The sequence below is a fragment of the Podarcis raffonei genome, chromosome 9 (genome assembly GCF_027172205.1).
Source record: "Podarcis raffonei isolate rPodRaf1 chromosome 9, rPodRaf1.pri, whole genome shotgun sequence".
Taxonomy (NCBI): Eukaryota; Metazoa; Chordata; class Lepidosauria; order Squamata; family Lacertidae; genus Podarcis; species Podarcis raffonei.
In genome coordinates, this window is record NC_070610.1 from 30,605,784 (window position 1) to 30,622,393 (window position 16,610).

Here is a 16,610-nt window from a genome sequence, read left to right on the forward strand (position 1 = left end):
AGCGCCACCCGCGTCCCTAGGCAATATAATATTTGACTACAAAGTTTCATTTTTAAAAATAATACTTTTATTGATTTCCAACATAATTTACACAACAAAATATCTGACATAATTTATAACAACAAATAAAAAAAACAACAGGCTGTTTCATAGCGAGATACACAGAAATCTGTTCTGAGAAGCAGGTTGCTTTTCTTCCCTGTATTAGAAACAGAAGCAGTCCTTGCTTGCTTGCTTGCTTGCTTGCTTGCTTGCTTGCTTGCTTGGCCGGCCAGATCTTGGATTGTTGAGCCACCTGGGAGGCCTCAGGCCAAGGCGGTATTCTGTTCAGCCAGGTTCGAGACGGAATTCAGCATGTGGTACTTGTGTTTGGTGAATCTGGGCACAGTTTACAAATGAGTTGTTGTCTGCATGTAGAAGCAAGAGAACTAGCAAAAGAAGTAACAGAGAACTGTACTTTTTGATGATAGCACACTTCAAAGCCCTGCGTGACTGTATTCCTCAATATATACTTAGACTTAACTGTTTTATTCACTTTGAACACTGCTTGATCTAATATCAACTGTGGTAACCCCATGTGGTGAGACACTTCCATTTCTGTAATCAGCAAGGAGACTTTATTCTCTTGACACAGCCAGGTTCTAATGCATCTTAAATTGCACACCCACTGATTTAACATGATATCCAAGAATGGCATCCTAACTCATTCCCTCTCACATGCAACCAGCCACTTCATCTTAACTCGCCATCCTCCCCCACCCTTTGGCACTGCTGACAGAAATGGGACAGGGATGGGAAGGAAGAGAAATTCTCATTTAGACATGGAAAAAGAAAGCACACCAACTCAGCCAGGTTTGTATGACTATGTGTTGCTGTTTTTATTGCAAACCACCCTGATGATTTCTGTAATAAAAATATATAAAAACAATATAAGTGTTTTCAATTAAAAATAAATGGACACCATCTTATTTGTTAATCTTATTCAGATTCTGTATTTGATATTTCTCTCTCCCATTTATCAATGTATAATGCCTTTCTTTTTGCAGTTTAATGATCAGCAGTAATAAAACTGTTGGTAAATGTTTAAAAAGCAAGTGTTATCCCACACTTTCCAACACTTTCCCCCCTCATTTCCCTTATCGCAAGAAGCCCAATATTTGGAGAAGCTGGTTTGTTTTGCAAGACTTCCCAGTTAGCTAAAATTGTGCAACCTGAAGTTGCCAGCATGTGGCTGAGTCCCCCAAAACAGCAAGTCTGGAAGCAGTGGCGTAGCGTGGTGGGTGCAGGGGGGGCCGGCCGCACCAGGTGCAACATCTGGGGGGGGGGCGCTCGCACTCACAGTGCTAAAATCCACGGGTTAGGGGGCGCAAATTACTTGCCTTGCCCCGGGTGCTGACAACTCACGCTACGCCACTGTCTGGAAGCGCCCTATGAAGGGAAAAGCTACACCTGATGATATTATCAATTCTGTTCCACTCTTTCACACCAGAGCATACTCTGAAGTCACATGATGCAGTAACTTTGCTGAAGCAAGTTCAGTATGTTGATAAAAGCCACTAGGAAGCCATATGGATACCACCTTAAGCTCATGGAGTTAACATGGAATGGTGTGGTTAAGTGGTTCCTGGTTGGACTAGGAAGAATTGGGATACCTATGTTCAAACCCCCACTCAGCCAGGATGCTCAATTAGCAATCCTTTGTGCCACCCAGTCTCATCCTTACGGAGTTGGAAACTAGATCTGACCCACATCTGGGTAATTAAAAAAAGATTTGGCTGGGCACCTAGATTCAAAATGCAGGGCTTTGTACATTCTTCAGCGGGAGAGAGCCCCCAACAGAGTTAAAAACACTCTCAGAGTTAACCAGCAGCATAGCATGGAATACAGGCTGTTAAACCTTTTTGCACATCCCGTTTAGTCTGCTTACAGCTCTTGCCTCCCCTCTCTCACCCTCTTGCAATGAACAGACTACACACTGTTGAATAAGTTTAAAAGCTTTACTTATAATCCTAGGTCTGGTTCATGTGTTATTCCATGCAGCAGCAAAGAGAACACAGGTAGATTATTACTGGGTGCAAAATACAGCATATAGTTTCAAACATGTGGTCTGAACTTGGATTAAGTTCAGACACATCCATCCTAGGGGATTACGTGGTGAAAACAGAGAGCGAGGAAAGGAAATAGAAGCTTCACTTCCTTCTTCACAGAGGAGAGGGGGTGTGACCTAGCTGAGGCTAGGAGCAAAACTCTGTGGTCTTAATCCCATCATGCTACAACTAGCACTCATGCATAGTCAAGTTTGACTGCAGTATCCCACAGTCCTAGCCTGCCTCCCAGGCTTATTGTGAGGATGAAACTGATGTGGAGGAATGAAGTAGCCACTGTGTGGTCTTCAGAGGGAGGGTGGGATAAAATTGTAGTTAATAAGTAAATAAATAATAGGCCCATTCCGGATCTGGATCCAGAGACCTGATGGGCTCAGAACTCTAAAATATAATTAAGGGGAGCATAAACAATAATTTGAGCATGAACTTATCAGTAAATTGCTGCATTTTAATTTTCAAGAAGTATCAACAACTACAGTATTTCTGCTACCAGTGTGTGTTTGTGTGGGGGTGGAGGTGGGGATTCTTTTGCGTGAACACATGATAAACACATACACGTAGCCAATTGTATAAAATATTTCCATGGCTGAATGTCATCTAACATTACTGTACTTGTTATTTCCAGATCTATCATTTCAGTCACCAGATCAGTAATGTCAACAGTGAGCAAATTCCTTTCTTGTCTGCTGTCAATGCGTCTATAAACAGCAGGATACTCCAGTTCTGTTTTTTTCTTTTTCTTTTTAAAAATAGACTGGCTTTTGAAACATTTGAATATTGATGACCTTTTGCAGGAATCAGTAAAGGGACGGTGCTCTACCACCCTTTGTGAAATGTGAGCAACGACACAAAGGGAAGCCTTAGGGAAAGAGGTCTTGTTTTCAGAGAACTTGCTGGAACCTCCTGCATTTCTTTTGACAAGTTTTCCATTCCTATATTTCTCCCCCTGAAAAAAAATTAACATTTGGAACAGAGGTGGGCTGCCTCATTGCCCAGGTTCTTGTCATTTCTCAATTGTTCTGCCCGAATTCAGACTATAAAAGGCAATTGTGTGTAATTCTCAGATCCTGTTCATAGTTAACATTTTCTTTCTGTAAAAATGATTTTTTTAAAATAGAACATGATTGATTTCTCACAGCTCTGTTAGGATAATAATGAAATAAGGGCTTCTTATTCTGCAACTGAAAGCATAAATTTGCACCCGTGACCCATCCGCCCACTGGCACTTGACTTCAGATCAGGCGGGTAGAGCAGCAGGAGATTAATTAAAGTAAGATCCTCTTTTCATGTAAATGGCCTTGGTGTAATGCCCAGCTGTGCTTTCTAATGACTCAATACTGCTACTTTCTTAGAAGCAGCTGTGCAAGTCATACGATAGTAGCTGGGGGTGGAGTGGAGAGAGAAAAACCTGCCTCAGGAAAGGACCACGGTGAGAAATATAGCGATACATTGTGAAAGCAGCATCATTCTGAAAGACAGGTGTGTTTCTCGCATGAAGCTCATCAGAATTAGGGTGTGTTCACACTCCTTACTCCACATCTGGTGCGCTCCCATGGCTAGTTTTCGAAGCCATATTCGCACAATGTTAGGCACAACCCATACAGTACTGTAAGGTAAAGGTAAAGGGACCCCTGACCATTAGGTCCAGTCATGAAAGACTCTGGGGTTGTGGCGCTCATCTTGCTTTATTGGCCAAGGGAGTCGGCGTACAGCTTCCGGGTCATGTGGCCAGCATGACTAAGCCGCTTCTGGCGAACCAGAGCAGCGCACAGAAACGCCGTTTACCTTCCCGCCGGAGCGGTACCTATTTATCTACTTGCACTTTGATGTGCTTTCGAACTGCTAGGTTGGCAGGAGCAGGGACCGAGCAACAGGAGCTCACCCCGTTGCGGGGATTCGAACCACCAACCTTCTGATCGGCAAGTCCTAGGCTCTGTGGTTTAACCCACAGCGCCACCCGCGTCCCTTACAGTACTGTAGCTTCTTGACAAATACTGTTTGATGCATTCCCCTGCCCTCAAACGAGCATCAATCCAACTAGAAAACTGGATGCAGGATAAGTGGCAATGTGATCATTTAAGACAGCGGCCATCATGCATGTGCAAATGAGCACACATGCTCAGATGACAATTTCATGAGTAGGAACTCCAGGGGGTGGGGAATGTTGAGCAGACAGGGAAACCCAAAACATCCTGCTGTCTTTGGAACCCCTTCAAGTCTGTCGTTTTATATCTGTAAGATGGGAGTCTACAGTAGAAAGGACTGCTGAAGTGCTCAAACCAGTCTCCTTGTTAACGGCCCTAACAAAGCATGCTATTTACATGTCTAAAGGGTTGGTCAAGTACTGGTGTGTTGCCATATAAACACCTAGCTAGCAATACTTTCAGAACTGGGGGGCAGGCGCCTTCCCTCCCTCTCACCTCGCTGGAGGTCACATCATCCTAGGGGTTGGAGAACAATAGGCCAAGGGCTAGTCTCATCTGGAGCTGGGAAGACACCAAAGCAAGTTCTGTTGGAGTGGCAATGCTGTAAGCTCTTCCACCTCAAGCTCATGATGCAGATATGTAGATATAAGCACCGACATCCATGAAGTCTCTCACTTCTTGGAAATGTGGGTGCGTGCCACACTATATTCCTTCTTCTCAGCCTTTGGTGCAGCCTGAAATCTGCATAGGCGTCTGCTATCTCATCCCACATTCCATCTTGATTGATCACATGCAAACTCCATGACACCCCAACTCACCTACTCTGTTTACTAGGCTGATGAAAAGTTAGGGAGAACTTGAAAGTTTGCACACTTTGGGTGATATTTTAGTTGGCCTATTAAAGGTAATAAATCCCAAATACTGATCTTGGAATTTTTATTATGCCCCCACCTTATACCTGTGGTTGCCACAGCTGTAAGATTGTGACAAGCCCATTTCTTTTCTCTACATAGGTGATGGGTTATGTGCACCATTTCTTTTAGAATATTTCCATTATCATTACAGTATTTTATTACCCTGAATATTTAAAGTACCAGATGTTGGGGATGCAGCAAGCGCTCTAGGCAAAATGACTTATTTTGGCTACAAAACACATTTCCATCAGGTCTTTCCTTCTTCAACATTATTAAGTAAAAACAGAGAATGGGTGGGAATTAATTTACATGCAACTTCAAGCACTGAGATGCTTTTCTCTTTGATTTTACTTGCATTTTCCAGATCCCGTTTTTTGTCAATAAATACTCAGTGAATCTAACAATTATAAAAAATTAAAAGCAACACAATCAACATCGCAATAAAAAAAATGACAGTACAGTTCAAAACAGAATAAAGAACAACAGCAGTAAAAGCGCACTTCAAAAAGCAGTACCTGAAAATGCCCCAAAACAGCCTTTTTGGCCACTGAACAGGAAGCAGTCACGGAGCTTGGGAAACTGTATGTTTATGACAAATTACTTGCAGAAACATGTACAATAGTAAAAATGTGTCTATTCAGAGATAGTCACGCTAGAACACTGAAGGACTTTCAGGAGGATTTTTAAAAAGGAAATTCACCATTTGTTGAAGAAATGTGGAGAAGGGAATTTAAAATTAAAAAAAAAACGAGAAACTGAGAGAATTGCAATCAACAGTCTTCTGTCCCTAAACACCAGCAAGGCAGAAGGCTGAGTGGTGGTATTTTTTCGGACTTGCCACTTACTTTCTGGATCAGTGGTTTAATGCTTCAATATTTCCCTCCCATTGGTCACTCCCCACCATTGTGGGAGCTTATTGGAAGAATGAGAGGGCTTTGAATCCAGATGATCAAAGCTTTCCCTGATCTATACATACCCCTGTCATGCCCCCCTTTTGGCTGTTACCACCAGCTGAGCCCTGTTAGAGGAGTGAGGTTTCTGCTTCCTCAACAGGGGGGCTCACAAGATATTTCTCTCTGTGGTTGGGGAGGGAGATTATTTGCTATGGCAGCTGGGACCCCCCCCCATGGGACCATAGGATTTCTCTCAATCAGTTAAATGACTAAAACCCTTTTGATCCATAAAAATGGCGCAGCCAATTAACCAGGCAACATAATTTTTAAAATGTTAATGCTTCTAATATAAGGTACATTTGGATGTGTAGCTGATGGCACATACATATATATATCATCTAAGAAATAATGATGCTGCCACACAGCCTGTCACCATATTGAGTCAGCCCATTCAACCATTGAGCCCACGACTGTATACCCAGCCTGACAATGGCTTTCTATGGCAAGAGTGGGCAACCTGTGACCTGAGGGACACATATGGCCTGTGGCCTAATTTCACACGGCCCTCAGCTTAATTTCAAAAGCCCTCTGCAAGCGATCAGTTCAGGCCTCTTGCGAAAGCAATCTGCCCCTTCCTCAGCTGCATTCTGGGCAGGGAAGAAGCCAGGCTGGGTGGGGTGGGGGGTCAGCATGTACCACTTTTGCCCTGGTTCCATCTATCGCTGGCTTCACCCCCACTTTCAATAAGCAGGTGGGACCTATAGACTACTCCTGAGAAAAAGCAGCAGCAGTTTCCCCCATCACTTACTAACTAAGGTTTCTGACTGGAGATTAGCAGAGATGGGACTTTCTGTATGAAAAAGCCTGCCATCTACTTCTAATCTAGGGTCCTCCCCCACAACCCCCCCCCCGGAAAGCAATGTTTTTTCTCCAAAAACATTGTTGTTTTATTCTAAGCAAATTTGAAATGGGCTTTTATTCTATGTGAATCCTATGCTGATAAATTGATTTGTTTCACTGAGTGACAGTCCTATCCTTCATGTTTTGGGTGGCACTTTTGCATGGATGAATCAGAGCTGACTGTTTTCTTCTTCACCAATGTCAGTGGAAAGCCATTTAATTTAAATAGCTTAAAAACATTTTCATTTGCCTGGGACTCGAAATAGCAACCCGATTTTTCCCAGGGGAGCCTGGACTGGTTGAGCTTAAATGGAAGGAAAAATATGGTATGCAAAACTCTCTGGCCCCAATCCAGAAGTCTTTGTGTAGTAGAACATCTGCTAGGGCAGTATGTAGTCCAGTCAAAAATAGCCAGTGTGTGGATCAGTGGGCAGCAAAGTGGGAGAACTGCATACAACCCCCTGCCATTCCCCCTGTGTGATGAAATTGTCAACTTTTGCCTATATGCACTCAACAACTAGATGGGGAGAGTCAACCCCTCTGCTTGTATATTTCAACCTTTCCAGATGGGCTATGCCACCTTTATCATACACCTACCTCCTTAGGTAGATTGGAATGCATATTTGTAAAATTTGCTTTGCCATTGCTAACAGCAAGATCTCATTTCTATTAATATAAACACATTGTCATGTTTCCTTTTCACCCATGCTGTTTTTCTAGAAAAAGGGGTGCTGGAATTTACCATGAATGCTTCGAGTTCTGGCAAGTTATGGCTGGGGGAAAAGCCCTGCTTTTCATCCTTATTTTGCTCTAGATATAAGAAACAACCAAATACTTACACCCCCCACAAAACAGCCAATGTAAGCTGGGTCCTGCTCATTGTATAAGAGTGCAGAAAATGGTTTGTGAACTGTAAACATTGGTTAAGTGTATACCAGTTCATTTCACTCTTACATTGTATTCATGGCACATTTTTACTGTTTCATGATTATAATGGATCTCTTTATTGAATTATTGAACAACATTTTTAAATAAAACATCAAAGGATATTTTTCTGCTATCAGTTCTCCCAGAGTCATGGGATATATCAACCCTCAGGACTCTATTCCCTGCCAGAATACTAACTTTGCCAGATTCATTATTTCTAAACACACTTTACAGAAAAAGTACCCAGTTCTTTTTTTCCTTTCAAAGTAAAACAAGTGTTCTTATAAATATTAAAAACTAAATTGTTTTTCGGGGGTGGGGGTGGGGGAATTGTGTGTAAGGTCTTTCCCCAACATCTAATTTACATTTCTCTTACATTCTGGAAGCAACATATTAATTGCACCCTTTGATAACATGCACAAGTTAAGTCTGCAAATATGGAATTGTAGCCAATGCTAGTCCTCCTCAGACCCCTTAGCTTAGTGGCTCTCAGTTAATCACTTCTATCCATTTCAGTGGGTCTTCTCTGAAGATGACTAATGTTTGGAAACCTACATCCAAAAAGTTGTTCAGATCAAGTTGGACCTTACATCCTCCCACTACGCTGGACCTACCAGCCTCAGCTCCCAGAGACATGACAGAGGAGAGAATAATTGAGCTTTTCCATTGCAGCGCTGTGGTGAAGGATATGCCCATTTTATATAACTGAGAGCCATCTCAGGAATGAGCCTGAGTGAAGACAATTTAAAGTGATTTTTTTTAATGTTAAGGTTAATTTTAACTGATGTGATTTCATTGTATATTTTATTGCATACAATGTAGAGTGCAGCTTTAAACAGATATATATAATTAACACATGACCACTGACATGCAGGTCCTTTTGGACCCAGAAGAGGGTGAAAAGGGGCAAATGAGGGTAGGTCAGGGTGTAATGGGACGGGGTGGGCTTATGCATGTTCTGCCAATGCACACAGGGCCAGGAACAGAACCCCCGCGCACATAAGAGCCAACTCCTGGTCCCTTTGCCCCGCCAATAAAATATTTGAGGGGGCTGGGCCCCCGCAAAGTTGGGGGGAATTCTCATTCAAATGGTATGTGTGCCACACCATGTGATTGTTTATGCAGGGCAGGGGTTACCTGCCCCCCCCCATATTTTATTCAAGTTGGCACCCCTGCCCACACAAAATGGTCGCTGACTGTACTTGTGTGTGTGTATACTTGTGGGGTGTATGGGGTGTTAATGAAGGAGTAGGATCTCTGGTAAGAGACACATTGTGCTCCTTATGGGGTAGTCTGTCCAACTTTGGTCCCCACCCTGCACTCAGCTGTCACTTATGGCTCCCAGAAGCTGTCAGCATGCGGCAGTTGCCACACCCCGGGAATGGCTTCTACTGTCCAGATCAAGCGGACGAGACCGAAAGTGAGTCCAAAAGTCAAGAAGGTGGTTTCTGCAAGTGCCGTAGAGGGAAGTGAGAGGTGGTATACCAAATCTAGTTGGGTCCCAGGCACAGGTCTAAAATCTTTCACAAAGACCATCTGGAGAGGTATCAAGGGGACAAGGCATGTGACAGGTTGCTCCAACCCTCACTGGAGCTGGAGCCTGGGTCCCTGGGAACAGAATCACAGGCCCCATCTGGGCAAGTGGCTCCACCATTTTAGCTAATGTAACCAAGGGCAGTTTGGCAAAGCTGGAGGGTGGGGGCAGGGCCATAGGAAGGGGGGCGGGGGCGGCCTGCCCTGGGTGTCATCTAAGAGGTGGGTGACAAAATCCCCTCTGGGTGGATCGCCACAGCACCGATCCCCCCCCCCAAGGCGGATCACCGCCGCGTCGATCGCTCCCCTGGGCAGATCGCCCCACCCCTGTGGGGGGTGAGCCCCCGTGGGCAGCTTGTCCCGCCCGCCACTAGGCGGGGGCTCCTCTACACAGTCTGAGGCAGATGTGTGCTATTTTTTCACAGGGAGGATGTATTTTGCTGTTTGTTGTCCATCTGGGGTCAGATGTCTGGTTCAAACATCCCTGCCCTGATGAGATAATTTATCCAAATGGCAATTGACCAGAGGAAAATATTAACACGGACACTACACATCCCTATATATTGGCTAACTTTCCCAGAAGAAAGTTCTTGTTTGTGGGATAGGCAGTTCTCATGTAGTGGGTGGATGGGGTGCTAGGAGCCTCTCATAGGGGAGAGCATCCCATAGACAGGAGCCCACTGTTGGCAACACCTTTTATCATATGATCACCTTGTGCATTTTCCTCAGGTGGGGCACACAAAGAAGGGGCCCTGATGAAGACCTAGATGTGACACTACATGTGTCATTAGTAACCACACCTTAAAATGTGTGTGCATTTTAAATAGCAGGCACCAGTGGCGTAGCGTGGGTTGTCAGCACCCGGGGCAAGGCAAGTAATTTGCGCCCCCTAACCCGTGGATTTGCTCCCCCTAACCCGTGGATTTTAGCACTCAAGTCTCTTCCACTAGATTAGTGCGCCCCCCCTCAGATGTTGCGCCCGGTGCGGCTGGCCCCCCCTGCACCCCCCACGCTACGCCACTGGCAGGCACAGAAATATTTAAGTGGGGATGCTATTTTGCTATGGTCCTTTTCTTGTTTCCCTGTGCAAGGATGTTGCCTGCATATTCAGCTTTGTGCAGCCTCAGTTCACTGGGAATACAATCAGCTGCCACCTTGATATGTCCTTATATTGCACAAAACTCGTTTGCGTTAATGGCTACAGAATAAGTGGAGCATATTGTATCCTACAAGGGCAATCAATTGCCAACAAAACTGGATTCCAATTCCAGATGGACTGCTTTGTGCGCCACTCAAGACATTGTTTCACTTGTTCTCATAGAACCCTGGCTGCATTAGGCAAGAGATATACCGTTGTTGTTTTTTAAAAGGCAAACATAATGTTATGCACTTGAAATGAGAGAAATGTAAAATGTACTGTTGTCAAATGAAACGTGCTCTGTCCCTCATCCCCCACTTTTAAATCAATGTTAAGGTCTTCATGTATTCATCTCTTCCACTCAAGTTGATTCTAAACAAAAACGCCAGCCTTTGTTTGTAATTTTATGGCTGTTTTCAGATGAAATTAAAAAAACAAAACTTGTTCCACTAATAAAGGATTCATTAAAACCAACATTAATGTTCAGATGGAAAAATGCCCAGTTTGTCAAAGCAATTTATTATGCAGCACCACAGGAGGCAAAGCAGTTCACAGAACAAGTGCGACTCCAGTGGACCTGTTACTGAACACAGAAGGTCTGGTTATTATGATGTCCTTGAAATGCTTAAAGAAATTGAGCCCACTTATTAAAAGGGGTGGGGGAGGAAAAGAGATGTGGTGTTTGAAGTACTCAAAGAAAGGGATTAGGAAGAGTGCTGTGGCTGTCCATGTAAACAGCTTTTCTATTCCAGCATGTTTAGATACATTTGGGTCAGAATTTCTACACAGAGGACTCGTTTGGGGGACACACGAACCCTTAACACCCCTAGACTGGATTCAGATACTAACTGGTGATGCCTTGAAATTAATTATCAACGTGTCAACTGTGTTCTCTGCCTGGGGTCAGCACTGTTATTTTTCATCTCATCCCTAGGATTCAGTGCGAGTCACAATTCTTATTGTTAGCATCTATCTGTCTGGGGGCGGGGGGATGCAAGAGTACGCCATCGGGGGTAAAGTCAAACCATTAGCGAGTTACGGCGCCTGCTTTCACTGTAGAAACCGACATGGGAGAGACATGTTTTATTGTAGGTGGGGCACCCAGGTGTGTTGCAGGTGCACCATGGTGTTTCTTCTTGCTGAACTCCTCTCAGCAGTATTTTCACCTCTGGTCACTGCTGTGGCCTGTGCAGTTGTCCCATGTGTGATAATTGCCCACAGCTCTGGCAAAAGTTACCATTGATCAGGGGCAAAACTAGGCTTTATTTCACCCAGGTCAAAGACCCAGTTTGGCACCCACCCACTCACAGCCATTTGCATACACACACACACAGGCTGGGAGCCTCAAGGGCACCCCTCTGAAGGCTTCACCCCAGGCAAAAAAACCTGGCTAGCTACCCCCCCCATAGCTACAGCTCTGCATTAAAACATAAATATCATGCAAATCATGTTTATTGATACAGTTTGGCCATTTTATGAAAACCTGTTGTAACCGGGACAAAGCAAAGATACTGGGAGTCACTGTGCGTTGGTTCAGCGATAGTAGACCTCTGGCAGCTGTGCTGCACATCAAGTTCAAAGCATTAGAGAGTGCCACAATAAATATGCATTGTGATGGCTTTGTCTTTAGTTTACTGAGGTCAGGAGGAGGTAGTGGCACACCATGGAGAGGCTGGCCAGCCACACTCTCTGCCATGACGAAGCCTGTGTGTCCGTCTGTCCTTGTTCAAGAATGCCACAAACTGTCACTGCCAATACCAGACTAGGTTGGCCACCTATAGGCTAAGTGAGCACTAACTAAGGATTTCTATTCTGTGCTATTAGATCCTATTAACACCTTTTGCTACACATAGCATATAATAAAGGATGTTTAAACAACACCCATCTCTATGTTTAGTAAATGCATAAGGGAAGGAGTAGAATTGTGTTCCTACTGGCCACACACAATATTCAAAGCTAAACCATAGCTTAGTGCAAATGAGCAAACATATGGGCTCCTGAAGATGTTTGCAGGTAGGACTTATCTAGGTGAGTTTGGCCAGGGCTTCCCACTTACTTAGAGGAGTTGTACAGAAGAGGACATATAGGCCCCCCCAAAAACCATTATGACAAAATGTGCATTGTTAGGAGCAGAGGCAAAGCAGGCAAAATCCTGTTCCCCCATCATGCATGTCTAAACACCCCTATTCTAAACATTACCAAAATTGAGTGATCCAAACAAAGCAGCAGTTCCTAGTACAGTGGTACCTCGGGTTAGGTACTCAATTCGTTCCGGAGGTCCGTTCTTAACCTGAAACTGTTCTTAACCTGAAGCACCACTTTAGCTAATGGGGCCTCCTGCTGCTGCCTCGCCGCTGGATCCCGATTTCTGTTCTCATCCTGAAGCAAAGTTCTTAACCTGAAGCACTATTTCTGGGTTAGCGGAGGCTGTAACCTGAAGCGTATGTAACCTGAAGCATACGTAACCCGAAGTACCACTGTATACACAATTTAAAATCCTAAGATATCTTAAGTAACAGTGGAGCTTATCGTTGTGGAACATTCTCATTATGAGGGTGGTTTTCTTAAAAAGCTTTCTCAATCCTGTCCTTTCTTGAGTCACAATATACTGTAGATAGTTTTGTGGTGGGAGCTATCATTTTCTATGCTTCCAGTCTACAGTGTTCCTGGGCGCATGGAAATGTATATCTATGAGATGGCCTTGTTAATTTTATGTTATTACCTTTTAATTTCAGTGTACATGTTGGAATGAATCAGGCTGTCATGTCACAAGGATCAGCAATTTGGCCTGAAACAAGAGTTTCCTTTTAAGGCTGAAGAGTAATGCAAGAGCCAACGTTTTTCTAAACAGTTCACATAAAACACGCTTGTCTATTGAACGATGTAAAGAAAGTTACCTAAGAGGCTTGTTCAACATACATTTCAGTAGCATCACTGCAGTCTTGTACTGCCAAAGGAGATAAGGACAAGAAAAAGCCCCTGTAAGAAGCCAGCACTCAGAAGATCAAGGTGTGCTCAGAAATACTGGGAAGTCAAACTTTTATTCCCATAATGCTCCTGTGGTGCCGCTTATGTAAAGTCTTAAAACAATAGAGTTCATCTTTCCTTTGTGATCAGAAATTCTCTTTTTTCCTTTTTTCCTTAAAGATTTTCTCACTGTCCTTATAAATTAGATATTCTCTATTACCCGATGCCCACGGCCATACAGTATCTCAAGGATACAATATTAATTATCTAATACATACTATATCTGGTATTTCAAAGGATCTTTTTTGTGTTTCAATTTGCAACATTTCTGCAAGGTGCTTCCTCAAAGAAATCACCATATTCCTTCTTTCGTTTGCCCAGCAGATCATCATGTGAGCTTGCTTTATTTATTGCCCCTTCTGGACTTTGAGAATATCTCGTTTGGCTTTATCTTTTAAGCCCTAACATTCTTTCACTGACCTGTGGCAGAAATCTGAAAGGTAGCGTCTTGCTCCATCCCAACATGGCTGCCTCCCCACCCCCTTAGTGAATATTTCAATTGGCTTCAGTCTTTTGAGTTCTTCAAATAATCCTAGTTACAACAAAGTTCTTAACAGCGTCAATCCTGCCACTGAGCCTTTCATGTTTTCCTTTCATCAGCCTTCAAATGCTACCAAGTTCTCACTTTTTCTACCCTTGAGAACTTCTACCCTTGAGGACTTCTCCCCCAGTGAACTTTGCTTTTCCATTCATGCTTCTGTGGGGTATAGCCAAACTAACACAACAGATTGTGTGTCCCTTGTAAACAATAAACGGAGAAATTCATTTTTGACCACCCTTGCCCTTGCATTTTACTAACGCAACAGAACATATTTGTTCTATTTCAAGGGTGGATTTTGCACAGGCATGATGGTGCCGTCGGGTGATGCCTTCTACTTATGAACTATCTGTCAAAGATCAAATGAAACTGACAGAAATTTAATATTACTTGACATCACCTCAAACTCCCAGCTACTCCCTCTGCAGCGTCTACAGAGTCCTATGCCACAGAGAGTCTCCAAACTCATCTTCTTTAGGCAGCAAAACACACGGGGGAGTTGAAGGCTAAGCCTCTTCAAGGGCCCTGTCAGCCTGTTGATACTGAAGTCCTGTTTGTTGTTGCACTGACTACAAAAGACTTTGAGCTTCCAGATTATTTTTTTTGTGTGTGTGTTATTATACAAGCTCAGCAGCTTGTGTAATGCAAATTTTACGCAGTGTTGGTGTGGGAGATTATTAGCACCAAACCCCTATATTTTGAGGTGGGTGGTTAGATGCTCAAGAGAGGTTTTGCAGGTGGTATTGATTGTCACACTTTGTATACTTGTTTGCTCCTCCCCTGAACACAACCATTTTGTTTCTGGCAGCCTGAGTGTTGCAAGCATGCCTTTTTCCACCCAGTGGCTGCAGGCTGAACTGTACAGTGGTACCTAGGGTTACAAACACCTCAGGTTACGAACACTTCGGGTTACAGACTCTGCTAATCCGGAAATAGTACCTCTGGTTAATAACTTTACCTCAGGATGAGAACAGAAATCGCACACCGGTGGCACGGCAGCAGGCCCCATTAGCTAAAGTGGTACCTCAGGTTAAGAATGGTTTCAGGTTAAGAACGGACCTCCGGAATGAATTAAGTTCGTAACCAGAGGTACCACTGTATTTGAAAGCTCTGTGGAGACCATAATCGCAGTACATCAATCATAAGCCTCCATTTTGCCTATTGTATATTGGCTTGCACTGATATTTATTTCCTCTTCCTTTTTTGCCAGTCCAGTGAAGCAACACTTCTTTCTCCTCCTTCTGTACTCTTCTCCCGCCCAGTGCTGTTGGTTCATAATGGAATGTGATATTTTTTATTCCTCTTACCCACCTCTCCATTAAAAAGTGATCAAAACATTGCTGGATGAAGGAAAAACTGGTTAATTTTTCAAGATACAATTTTCATGGTTATAAAGAAAACCATATTAAATATCTCCCCCCCCAACTCATCTATTACCGGTATATTTAAACCAGACTGAGTAGTTTTGCTGATATGCAGTATTATGGGTTTTGGCATTTGCACATTTAATTAATTTCAAAAGTAAATGAAGCAATCATAAGGATTTAAGCAGAGCCTGCTGGAGTGGGGCAAAATCCTGTCTAGTCCAGCATTTTGTTCTCACAATGGCCAACCAGATGCCCATGGGAAGCTGGCAAGCGGCACTCTCCTCACCTGTGAATCCCAGCATCTGGTATTGAGAAGCATACTGACAGTGGATGTATAACTTTATCATAAAAGGACTTACACTACCTATATCAGCATACCCTCCAACATCTCTCTGATGAAAATAGGGACATCCTATTCAGCAACAACCATTTATTATTTATACCTTGTCCACCTGACTGGGTTGCCCCAGCCTCTCTGAGCAACTTCCAACATATCTAAAAACATAATAAAATATTAAACATTAAAAAACTTCCCTATACAGGGCTACCTTCTAAAGCTTGTATAGTCACTTATCTTCTTAGCTCGGGGGTTCTCAGAACTCCATACCCTTCAACAGTTCTCTGATGAAAATAGGGATGTCCTAAGGAAAAGCAGGACATTCTGGGATCAAATCAGAAACACAGACAGCTTCTGTAAATCCAGGACTGTCCCTAGAGAATAAGGACACTTGGAGGGTCTGTGATTTCTATTCTGCTGGATTACTTTTGGTTTCTAGTCTTGGCCACTGCTCCCATCTGCAGCTGAGCAACCCCATTAAGTGAGGCGGTGGGCATTGCGCATGTGCCGGGTGACACGTTCTTGTTTTGCCTCAGGTGGCGAAAAGGGATGGGCCACGTCTATGCCACCCAATACTGCCCTTCTGCCCCCTTAGCTGCAAAGGGCTTAGGGTTCTGCAGCAAATCCTTGTACAATACCAGGCAGGTAAAATCCTAAATATGAGTGAAAGGGCAATGCGCTCAAACAGCTAAGGATCATGCCCAAGTGGGATATGCATATTGCTGAAACTTTTCTTCTAAGGACCTTGCAGAAAGTGCCTGCCTCAGGACTCCAGACATAAATACCTACCACCAGGAATCGCAGCTGCACTGCTGCAGGGGACAGGCTAACCAGGACCTCAGAGTGAGACCCCCCAAAAAACACCCAAAGCCATGCAGAGATCCCACAGACCCATGGCTTCATATGCCTCCCTCTGTAACGAGAATGAATTTTGCCTTAAGAACCCTTCCTTACTCACCAGGTAAATTGTGTCTTGTTACAAACCTCCAAAATACAGGTTGTATTG

The 16,610-nt window shown here is 43.7% G+C and overlaps 1 long non-coding RNA gene across 1 annotated transcript; it reads right to left on the reverse strand.

Annotated features, from left to right (window-relative positions):
• Positions 1 to 13,042: 13,042 nt before the first annotated feature.
• Positions 13,043 to 15,971, reverse strand: LOC128421101 (uncharacterized). The gene is made up of 3 exons (XR_008332225.1): positions 15,816 to 15,971; positions 13,233 to 13,282; positions 13,043 to 13,123 (listed from the first exon to the last, which is right to left on the reverse strand). It is a non-coding gene; the product is annotated as an uncharacterized LOC128421101 (long non-coding RNA).
• Between the last annotated feature and the right edge of the window lie 639 nt (positions 15,972 to 16,610).